General features: G+C 42.9%; 1 long non-coding RNA gene across 1 annotated transcript in view; it reads right to left on the bottom strand.

Annotated features, from left to right (window-relative positions):
• Positions 1–564: 564 nt before the first annotated feature.
• The window catches only part of LOC123329674, a 50,286-nt gene continuing 39,064 nt past the window's right edge, over positions 565–11,786 (bottom strand). Inside the window, exon 3 of the long non-coding RNA XR_006545186.2 lies at positions 565–1,408. This is a non-coding gene — a long non-coding RNA (uncharacterized LOC123329674). The remainder of the gene's footprint in view (positions 1,409–11,786) is intronic.

Here is an 11,786-nt window from a genome sequence, read left to right as displayed (position 1 = left end):
TACTCTTTCTGCCCCCTTCTGATGCCTATGTCAGAAGCTTTCTCTATCTCCTTTATACTTTAATAAAACTTTATTACACAAAGCTCTGAGCAATCAAGCCTTGTCTCTGGCCCCTGATTGAATTATTCTCCTCCGGAGGCCAAGAATCCTGGCCATCTTTTCATTCAGCAAGAACCTTTCACCCTCCTCTGGGCAATCTTCCTGACTCAGGGATCAAACCTGTGTCTCTTGTGTCTGCTGCATTGGCAGGAGGATTCTTTGCCAATACTCCAATATGAAACATGAAGTTTTAAAAACAGAGAGAGAAGGGCAGGTGGAGACCAGTGGTGGAGGGGGATATCATGTGTACCTGGGTACAGTCTGTGTCCAAGTGTGCTCATACTTTGAAGGTTGAGGGAAAGTTGAGGATCCAGATGAGACCAGTGGAGGATGATCAGGTGGACTCACGCTGTCCAGTGGTGGTCAGAAGCAATCATCTGAAACACTATGACATGAGCAACTTCTTGCTTAGGAAAATTTCCAGTGCTGTCATCTTTCTTGCAGTTCACAAAACATGTAGTTGCCTCTTAAAAGTCCTGCTATAGCTCAGTGCAGTCTTCCACTTGTAGATTAAAGAGCAGAGGTCCAGAAGGGTTATTAATTCTCATGATCTAAAAACCAATGAGCTTGGAGCCTTTAATAGCACTGAGTTTACCACATTCTCAATCCTCTCAACAGTTTTGTTTACTGGGTTTTTTGGTTTTGTTTTGTTGTGTGAGACCTTTATTTTTATTATTTGTACTACTTAAATTTTGTACTATCTGCTTGCATTACTTAAAAACCACACAGAAAACATGCTTTAGAAGCACCATAAATCCTCTCAATGATATTGAATTTGACATTGTGAAATGACATGTCTATGCACCTACATCCATTACATGTGAAATTACATCCACCCATGCACCCATTCACTCATCAGCAAATTTATATTGCTACTAAATGCCTTTCTTTTTGAAACATCACAACCCTGTCTCCCACTCCCCAAATTGTGACACCCTCATCTTCCATTCTTCTTGTAACTTCTCTTTTTCTGCCTAGGAAATATCTTTAAGACAAGCATTGTGGTATAATTTATACAATATCCATGATCCGTGTAGTGAGCTACCTGTTTTTACTTATATTTTTACTTGCTTTGATTGATGTGATAACTGAGTGTAGTAGAGATAGAGCCAAAGACATGAATTTGAAGGTTAGCTGGTGCTGCATGCTGCGTGCAATCAATTGCTTGCTCCTGGAGCCCAGAGGTGGGATCCTCTTTATGTGCTATTGTTCCTTCAACCACCTCTTCCATCCCAGCCTTTCTGTCCCATTCCCCAGTGGGCATCAGTTGTCCTGATTCTCTGTGTATCCTCTTTAGTCTCTTGTCCACCTGGAGAGAAAATAATGAGAGAATGAACAATTGAACCAGCAGTTGTCAAAGTATAATCTCTGGACCAGCAACAGCAGAAGCATCATCTGAGAGTTTATTAGAATTGCAAATCCTTAATCCCTTCCCCTTACCCACTGGTTCGAAAACTCTGGGAGTGAAGGGGAAAAGTTAAAATTTTACATAACCTCCTGCTCATTGTGCCTCTGTAACTCAGCTTGCTCCTTGCAAAGTCTGGATCACGTAGGTCACATAGTCTCAGAAAGTGGGGACTTAAAATGCTAGGAACTGGAGTTTATCTCACTCATCCTTGTCTTACTCTTTGCAATTGCCCAGGCCCTGCAAACCTGCTTAATCATACCTGTCCGTATAAAGGTCAGGCATCCCCCTCCCCATCTTGACTGCTGTTGTGCAGGGGCAAAACCCCTTATTTTAAACCAGCTTATTAACAGCCAGTGTTGCCCCCTATAGTCTGTCTATAAAAACTCTGTAACCCCTTTGTTCAGGGCTCAGAGTTTAGAGTGTTAACTCCTCTGGGCCCATCGGCATAATAAACCTGAGTTCTCCAACTCTCCAAGTGTGGTGCTTGGTTTCTTGATTACTGGTTTCTGCAACAGGAATAGGGCCAACTATCTAAACAAACTATTTTAATGATCATCCAGGTGATCCTGAAGCTTGAGAACAAATTATTCAAAGCATTGCATAGGATGGAAGGCATCACTTTGGGTGCTAAATTAAGCATGTATATAAAATATCTGTTTAGCCCAATCTAAGCTGATACGGTTTAGTTCAGTTCAGTTCAGTTCAGTCGCTCAGTCGTGTCTGACCCTTTGTGACTCCATGAACCGCAGCAAGCCAGGCCTCCCTGTCCATCACCAACTCCCCGAGTTTACCCAAACTTATGTCCATTAAGTTAGTGATGCCATCCAATCATCTCATCCTCTGTCATCCACTTCTCCTCCTGCCTTCAATCTTTCCCAACATCAGGGTCTTTTCAAATGAGTCAGCTCTTCGCATCAGGTAGCCAAAATACTGGACTTTCAGCTTCAACATCAGTCCTTCCAATGAACACCCAGGACTGATTTCCTTTAGGATAGACTGGTTGGATCTCCTTGGAGTCCAAGGGACTTTCAAGAGTCTCCAACACCACAGTTCAAAAGCATCAATTCTTCTGCACTCAACTTTCTATAAAGAAAGGACTATAAAGTCCAATTCTCATATCCATACATACAAGGCTGGAAAAACCATAGCCTTGACTAGACGGGTAAGGATTAGGGAGACTGTTAATTTCCTTGGGAGCTCTCACAGCAGGTGACTACTGCTTTCATCCTGCCTTCTTGATTTTCAGAGGCTCATTGAAGAGGAAAGTGCTTCAGAGAAAACAGTACCAGTCTCTTGTCCAGATTCTCACTCCTCCCATTTTCCAGGGTCCTTGGGGACATCAGCAATCCTGTGCCCTCTGGATCTGCCCTCTCAGGTGTCCCCCACCTTCTGGGAAATAAAAATCAGTCTCTTTCCACAAAATGTTGAGGCTGTGCTTCACACTATTTCTTTTAAAAATCTGCTTCAAGATATTTCATTATCATTTCATGAAAACTGAGTGGGGTCGGCAGGGGTGGGGGGGGAGTGAGGCAATTTTGTTTGTAGAGATAAAGCAACTGAAAGCTTAATATATACCATTCTATGTCTTTGTGGGGGCAGTGTGTGTAGGGGGGTGTCCACCACATTCTGGGAGGAAACCTCAAAGCTCAAGCAAGGTCAGCCCTTTACATAGCCTGGCTTGTCTTTCTCCTCCACATGAGTTTAGAAGCAACACTGGATCAGGGGCAGGGCTCTGGGGTGATTCTGACTGACAGCCACCACCAGAGAGTCAAGAGCAAAGGTAAGCCAGTAAGTGAGGCAGGTCTCACTCCTGCAGCAACAAATCCTGTTCTCAAATTTGTGCCAACAGCACAGAGACCACAGGGGTTGTTTATCTCTCTCCTTTTTCCCCTCTAAATACAAAAATAACCACAATTTTTAAATGTCAAAAGAGAAACAAATTCATACTTCAACAACTAACCTACTGGCTATTGTAGGTTTTTGCGTGAGCTTTTCAGTCTTGGGTCATTTGCATTCTGTGTTAATGCATGCCTTGGGTTGTTGTACATGGTTCTTTTCTCTTAGTCTTCTTGTTCATGCATTTTCCCCAAGTTGTTGCCAGGCAAACTCCGCAATCCAGTCAGAAGGTTGTTCTAGAATTATAGAAGATCCGAGCTATATAAGACTTCAGCAATCACCTTCAAAGAAACTCTTGATGAGCTCTTCAGAGATGGGCTTCAGGCAGTTTGTGTCACTTCAAAAATTACTTGCAGAACTCTACTATAAACGTGTATGTCTTTCTGGGGATAGTCATATCCCTGTACTCTATCAGATTCTCCAAGCAGTTTAGATCCCCAAAATATTATCCATTCTTTCTACAAGAGGCACTGTGCACAACCATTCAGGCAGTGCCTTGCACACTCTGGATTGGGGAGGAGTTGTATAATATGCAACCTGTGCAACTGTAGATGACCCTGCATTCTGTGCTATTCATTCTCTTCATTTGATAGTTGGCACATAGCTGAGAAGTGATTTTCCTTTCCCCTGCTTCCATCACTCCCTGCATATATTTCTTTCAGCACGCTTAGATTACATTGAAATGATTTTTAGGAGTTGCTGATGCTGCTGCTGCTGCTGTTAAGTCAATTCAGTTGTGTCCAACTCTGTCCAACCCTATGGACAGCAGCCCACCAGGCTCCTCTGTCCACGGGATTCTCTAGGCAAGAATACTGGAGTGGGTTGCCATTTCCTTCTCCTTTTAGGAGTATGTCTGTCTAACTCCAGGATTCAATATAAAGAAATCCATTGTTTCATATACAGAAGAGTATCAGCCCTATTACTAATAAAACAATATTTTATTCTGCCTGTGCCTGACTTTGATTTTTCAGCTGATCCAAAGTCAGGTAGAGAAGGGTGCTATTTATTGTCCCATAAGCCCTAAACAGCTTTTCCCAGGTGGTTCAGTGATAAAGAATCTGCCTGCCAGTGTAGGAGATGGGGGTTCGATCCCTGAGTCAGGTAGATTCCCTGGATGAGGAAAAGTAACTCACTCCAGTATTCTTGCCTGGACATTTCTGCAGATAGAGGAGCCTGGTGGGTTACAGTCCACAGGGTCACAAAGAGTTGGACTCAACTTAGTGACTGAGCACGCACACACAAACCTCAAAGAAGAGTCAATCAACAATTTGTGAATATAAGAAATATTTAAAATAGCCACACTACTAACACAACATTGTAAAACAACTGTACTCCAATAAGAATTTAAAAATTAGCTGCACAAAGCAGTGCAGACTAACTACCCAATGAAAACTGAATCCCTTTTCTAATGACAGCTGCTAGAAATGGCTCCCCTAAGTATATTTTTGTGCTTGGTTGTTTCTTTATTTAGAAACCTCAGCTTCCTCTTTGATTAAATTTTACAAGGGCTTCTATTAATTTTAAAGATAAATAATTAATGCTCATAGTTATCAAAACACTTGCAATTACATCAATTGAATCTCAACAGGAAGAATGGATGTCATCTACACTTTACACAAAGAGAAGAAAAATGACTCAGGGAGATGAAGTGACTTGTCCATGTCAGTGGCAGAGCAGGGACTCAAACAGTGTGTGTCTGACTTGAAATTCATGACACCAAGGCTCCATGCCAGGTACTGTGGTAAACAATACCAATGATCAGCAACAGCTCTAGGTAAACAGGATGTGTTTCTCTGCTGCCTTGAAGCTGGACATGGCTGTCTATATTGGCCAGACATAGCCAATTAAAAAAAAGAGAGAGATTCAGTCATTTTTGGACAAAAGCATCTAATTCTTAGTAGCCAACTCACCAGCTCCCCTTTTTCCCTTGTTACAACTTCCAGTATATGAAAGTGCATTTTGGTATGAAGTTACCGTAAGAGCAGAGCAACCTGGAATGATGAGTGAATGCATGTAAAGCATCAGCTCTGTAAGCCTTCTGAAGACTTAGAGCAGGAATTTGACTTTTACTGTGGACAGACAAGTAGATTTTGGTGGTGGGTGGGGGGTTGTTACTGCAACATAGCTTAGCTTATCCTGACTAAAGCTGGCAGAATCCATACAGGACTGGGGTTCTCTTTCTTTTTAAAAAAAACATTTATTTATTTATTTGGCGGTGCCAGGTCTTAGTTGCAGGATGTGGGATCTTTAGTCGTGGCATGTGGGATCTAGTTCCCCACACAGGGCTTGAACCTGGTCCCCTTGCCTTTGAGGCACAGAGTCTTAGCCACTGCATCATCAGGAAGTCTCCTGGGCTTCTGTTTCTTAGAGCTCAAACTGAGGCTCACAGGTGTATATGCTCAACTGCACTTCCTTCCCTCAGTTCAGAAATTCCCTTGACTTTTTGTCCCACGAGCCTTCAGTTAGCACATTTTAAACCATAGATATAGCAGGAGAAGCAGTCAAGAGGAGAGTTGAGATTCCTGTATGGCTGAGGGCGGAGATGCCTGCAGGAGTGCTAAGTGTTCTGAGATGAGTCGCATATGAATTCCCCATAACTGGTTGGACTGGCTTAATGAAATGAAGTCAGGATCATTGTTTCAAGATCTGTAAGACCCTGGAGAAGGAAATGGCAACCCATTCCAGTATGCTTGCTGAAAAATCCCAAGGACAGAGGAGCCTGGTGGGCTATAGTCCATGGTGTTGCAAAGAGTTGAACATGACTTCGCGACTAAACTACAACAGCAACATTGGTAATACAAAAAGCATCCAAAAACTTAAAACAAATACTGAATCTTCAATTCCAAACTGCAGCTTAAGCAAACAAGTGTGCGTGCATACTCAGTTGCTTTAGTCTTGTATGACTCTTTGCAACCCTACAGATTGTAGCCCGCCAGGCTCCTCTGGCCATCCAGGCAAGAATCTGGAGTGGGTTGTCATGCCCTCCTTCAGGGGCTCTTTCCAACCCAATGATCGAACGCATGTCTACTGTGTCTCCTTTTTAGCAGGTGGATTCTTTGCCACTTAGCCACTGGGGAAGCACAAACAAATAATCAAGTCAAAAGAAACTTCACTTACTCATGAAGCAATTCAAAAAATCAAATGATCAAAATACATGGAATCCTCAGTCAATGTATTACATGATATTAATGTAAAGTTTGCATTATTAAAATAGCACTAATTTTATTTGAATATGCACTAAAAGTGTAATAACATTAAAATATTTAATTTTAAAAAAGATCTGTGAGAAAAGAAAAGATTAAAGTAGCAGAAGATCAAAGTCAAATAAGAGAAGAGATGGGCTCAACCTGGCAGGGAGTTGGTTCAGCACCACAGACAGAAACCATGGGCCTATTTTTCTACCCATTATTTTTTCTGGACAACTCAATCTTCTCCTCCAGTTAGCCCTGCCCTTGAAGTGTCCTTGTAGGTCTTCAAACACCCAGTGCCTCCCAGGAAAGGTCTCCTTGTGCCCAAGGCCAGGGGACATATTTCTATTCACCTTAAACAATACTTCCAAATTTCTTCTTCTCCATTTTATGTCATGCCTGAGACACTTTACCTGGCATAAATACTTTAGGCTGTTCCTGACTAGAGGTAACAAACCTGTGAGTTTCAGCTGTCCTAGGGCCTGCCAGACGGGCTCAAGGGATCACCATCTCAACACACTTGTAATCTGCTTATGGGAAGCTCTGATCCAGTGATGCCTTCCTTATCTTCTCCTTGTCAGGAGCTTGGCTAGGTCTTCTAGGTGACCCAGACCCAAGGTGGATATGGGCCTTTCATCACTTGATTCTAGCTGCTTTGGTTGTTCTTCCCAAATATTATGATGCTGGTAGCAAATCCAGGGGTCCAGAAGACCAAGGCAAAGCACTGGAATCTGCCCACTGCCTCATACACTCTTTTATTCCCTTGGTAAATACAGGGCACCTACCTGATGCTAAAGCTGAAGCTCCAATACTTTGGCTACTTGATGCGAAGATCTGACTCATTGGAAAAGGCCCTGATGTTAGGAAAGATTGAGGGCAAAAGGAGAAGAGGGTGGCAGAGGAGGAGATGGTTGGATGGCATCACTGACTCAATGGACATGAATTTGAGCAAACTCTGGGAGACAGTGAAGGACAGGGAAGCCTGGCATGCTGCAGTCCATGGGGTCGTAAAGAGTCAGACACAACTTAGTGGCTGAACACCACCCCCACCACCACCACCATGTGCCAGGCTTATATTAGCCTCCAGCAATACAGTGGGGAACAAGATGGATATGGTCCCTGTTATTCCCAGGGCTGACAGGCTATCAGGGAAGTCAAGCAACCAACCTAAAATTATAAGTCTGTTTAGCATTATGACAGGAGATATACAAGAATGCTATGAGATTGCCCAGTTTGGGGAAACTAACTTATTTGGAGCGGCAATGAGTGGGTGAGTTCAGGGAGGATTTTGATAATTAATTCCCTATTGAATTTTCTCCTAATATGTATCTAACTATATGTATCTGTGGGGAATTATGGGGTGGTATGTAATATAGATGTCCCATGATTTTAAATCCCGTAAAGATTTTCCCTGCTGGATGTGTTCCCTTACATTTCCTCCCACAGCCTTCACAGTAACCCCGAGAGACAGGGTTTTGTATGGTCTCAGCTTCCTTGAAGCTCAGAGAGGTCCCACAGCTTGTGTGGAAGGGACTTATATGCCAGACTCTCCCGTGCCACACCAAGCCTATGGGAGCCTCACTTACCCTTTTTCCCGCCACTGGGACAACAACCCTCTCCAAATTCTGAGAGCTCAGGTCCTCCCACCCTGAAGCCTCCTGTGTAGAAGCAGTGTCTGAAACAGCTGCAATTTCCTCAAGAAGTCTACTTGATTCAAAAGAGTGCTGACTGCACATTTGGGTAGCAATGAGATTGCCTTCACAGCCCCTCTTTGCCAGCAAGTGGCAAATGCCCTCCACCACGTCATCAAGAACTTCCTTTCTTCCAGATGGAAGTGTCCCGAGGAACAGAAGCATGACCTTCCATCCCTCAGATCCCCCTTCCAGAGGCGCAGACACTGCCCAAGGCAGACTGAAATCCCCAGAGACCTGTCCCTGTGCTGTTGGACTGTGGAGATTTGGCTCTTCCTTATTGTGAAGGTGGCTCAGGCGGTAAAGAATCTACCTGCAACACAGGAGGCCCTGTGTTCCATCCCTGGGTCGGGAAGTTCCCCTGGAGAAGGGAATGACAAACCACTCCAGTATTCTTGCCTGGGAAATCCCATGGACGGAGGAGCCTGGTGGGCTACAGTCCATGTGGTCACAAACCCTGGTGGGCTCAATCCACAACTGAGTGATTAACACTTTACTTTTACTGTCAAACTGGAGAATGGAGGGATTTTTGCTTCAGACTTGATGACTCTGGCTATATTCTTGCCAGGGTTGCTCATCTTTCTCTATATTTAAAACCAGGAGTACCTGCTTACCTCTTTTTCTATGGGTTATTGTGAGCCAGTAGTTCTCAAAATGACATCACTGGGACCCAGAGGAGCCCCCTTAGGCACTCCCAGCTGACTTTATCACACTGTAAATGTAGAAAGGCCTGTGCTTCCCTTGAAGGCAGAATTTCAATGTCTTCTTTCTCTTCTCACCTCCTGTAAATGCTGCTTTCAGGCCTTTGTTCTTACTGCTTCCTCCATCAGTGATGCTGTCTCCCTTGCTGACTGCCTGGCCAATACCAGCACTTTTTCCAAATCTTAGCTTTCCCTCTTTGTGATGCCCTTCCTCACCACACTCCTGTACAAGGTGGGATTTATTTTCTCACTTGGGGTCTCCACTGTGCACCATTGACACATCTATTGCAACATCTCTGATGCTCTGTGTCATATCTCATCCTTCAGAGGTGCAGGATGGACACAGCAAACACTTGCTCAATGAGCTCAGTCATTTGATGCTCTGAAAAGAGCCCTGCAGGGGGACCAGAAGGCCTAGGCTTTGGTAAGTGTGTGAGCTTGGCTAAATCATTGAACAGCTCTGAGCCTCAATTTCCTCTCCCCATAGAGAACAGATTTGTGGACACAATAGGGGAAGGAAGAATTGAAAGAGTAACACTGAAACATATACATTATCATATGTGAAATAGATAGCCAGTAGGAGCTTGCTGTATGACACAGGGAGTTGAAACTCAGTGACAACTTAGAGGGGAGGGATGGGGTGGGAGGTGAGAGGGAGGTTCAAGACAGAGGGGACATGTATATATCTAGGCTGAATCATGTTGATGTATGGCAGAAACTAACACAACATTGTAAAGCGATTATCTTCCAATTTAAAAGAAACACAAAAACAACAACAAAAGAAAACAAGAAGCACAGGATAATGTAAAAGTAAATAAATAAAATGTGGAAGTTGAAAGTGGTAAGTGCCTAGGTAACTTCTTGCTCTAAATGACTAAGTCAAAGGGCAAATAGAACATTGTGAGTATCTTTAAAAGTTTCAACTTGGCTAGCCCATAATCCCTACTCATTCCAAAACTAATCTAGGTTTTGTTGCAAACATATTTTGTAGATGTAACTAATGTCCATAATCAGTTTCTTTTCCTAAATAATATGGGTTGGCCTGCTTCAATCAGTTGAAAGGACTTAAGTATAGCCAAGGTTTCCCTGAAGGAGGTGAAATTTTGCCTGTGGACTCCGGTATCAATTCATGCCTAAAATTTTAGCCTGCCTGTCCCGACAGCCTTGTAGACTTTTGACTTGCCTGGGCAGTCTTCACAATTGTATAAGTCAATTCCTTGCAATAACTCTCTTACTCTATATCTCCTACTGGTTCTGTTGCTCTGGCTGAACTCTGGCATAAGCATAGAAATCCCAGTCAAAAGCCCAGCCCTGTGATTCATTATCTGTGTGATCTTAGAAAAACTAGCAAACGGCTCTGAAGCTCTGGTCTTGGATCTGTAAAATGAAAGTAATAACTGCCTCATAATTATTAGTCAAAATTATTCTTAGGTTATTATTTGTTTTGGAACACTACTATTTTTGTGTTTTCTATTTACCAGTTTCTACACTAAGTACTTTACACATATTGAAAGAAAGTGAAACGTTAGTCACTCAGTTGTGTCCAACCCTTTGCGACTCCACGGACTGTAGCCTGCCAGGCTCCTCTTCCATGGGATTCTCCAGGCAAGAATACTGGAGTAGGTTGCCATGCTCTCCTCCAGGGGATCTTCCCAACCCAGGGATCGAACCCAGGTCTCCCTCATTGCAGGCAGATTTTTTACTGTTTGAGCTACCCGGGAAGCCCAAACTAAGTACTTTACATGTATTGCCCCCATTTAATCTTCTACAAGCCCTTATATTATTATTATTTAAAATATATATTTATTTATTTTTGGTTGTGCTGGCTCTTTGTTGCTGTGCACAGGTTTTCTCTAGCTGTGGTAACCGGGGGCTGAAGTGTCCGAGCTTCTTATTCAGTGGCTTCCCTTGTTGCAGAGCACAGGCTCTAGGCGTGCAAGCTCAGTAGTTGGAGTATATGATCTTAGTTGCCCAGCGGCATGTGGACTCTTCCTGGACCACAATGATAGATGGATTCTTAGCCACTAGACCAACAGAGACGTCCCAGAGTCCCAGACCCTTGTATTATTAAATGACATAATGCATGTACATAATCATAAACAAAGTCATACCTAGCACACCGAAGATCCTTAAAAAGTTAATTCTGACTTTTCCTTTGTCTCTGTAATATTTCTAAATGATAAGCTATATGAAAGCAAAGTGATTCTCTGCATCCTTTCTAATGAGGCTTTATAGCCATGAGGAAAGGACTGAGAGTAAGAGGTAGAGATCTGAATGAGGCAATTGGTTAAAAAAAGTTTCTCTGCCATTTTGTGGGATTTTCCCCCTATCCCATTGGTCTGTACTATTGAAAAGTTTCAGGAAAAAAAACAGTTTAGACAGTTTATGACAGAAGACACTTCAAGGCACCAGGTCACAGGATAGAAGAAAATTTACTTCATCTATGCTAGTCTTGAGGTTGATTTTCAGATACAACCCTCTGAACATCAACTTACCTTGGAATTCTAGTACCTTCTGTATAAGGATTTATGGAGATAGTCCACATGAAACATAGAGGAGCAGGAGCTACTCCTCACTCAATGGAAAAAGTGATTTGACTGGAAATTTTATAAAGCCAAATTAGAAAATATCGGGCCCTTAAATTGTCAGTCTTTAAGTCAGATTAAAATCATTGTAGATGAGACACTAATTTAATTTGCAGGACTGGATTAGGAATTGTGAGGGAATATGGAAGTAAAAGTCCCTCGTTGCCAGTAGGGGGTTTACTGAGTTCTAGGAACTCAATGCCATTCAAATCCACTTT

Source organism: Bubalus bubalis, chromosome 16 (assembly GCF_019923935.1).
Source record: "Bubalus bubalis isolate 160015118507 breed Murrah chromosome 16, NDDB_SH_1, whole genome shotgun sequence".
Classification (NCBI taxonomy): domain Eukaryota; kingdom Metazoa; phylum Chordata; class Mammalia; order Artiodactyla; family Bovidae; genus Bubalus; species Bubalus bubalis.
This window is presented reverse-complemented; position numbering and strand designations above follow the sequence as displayed.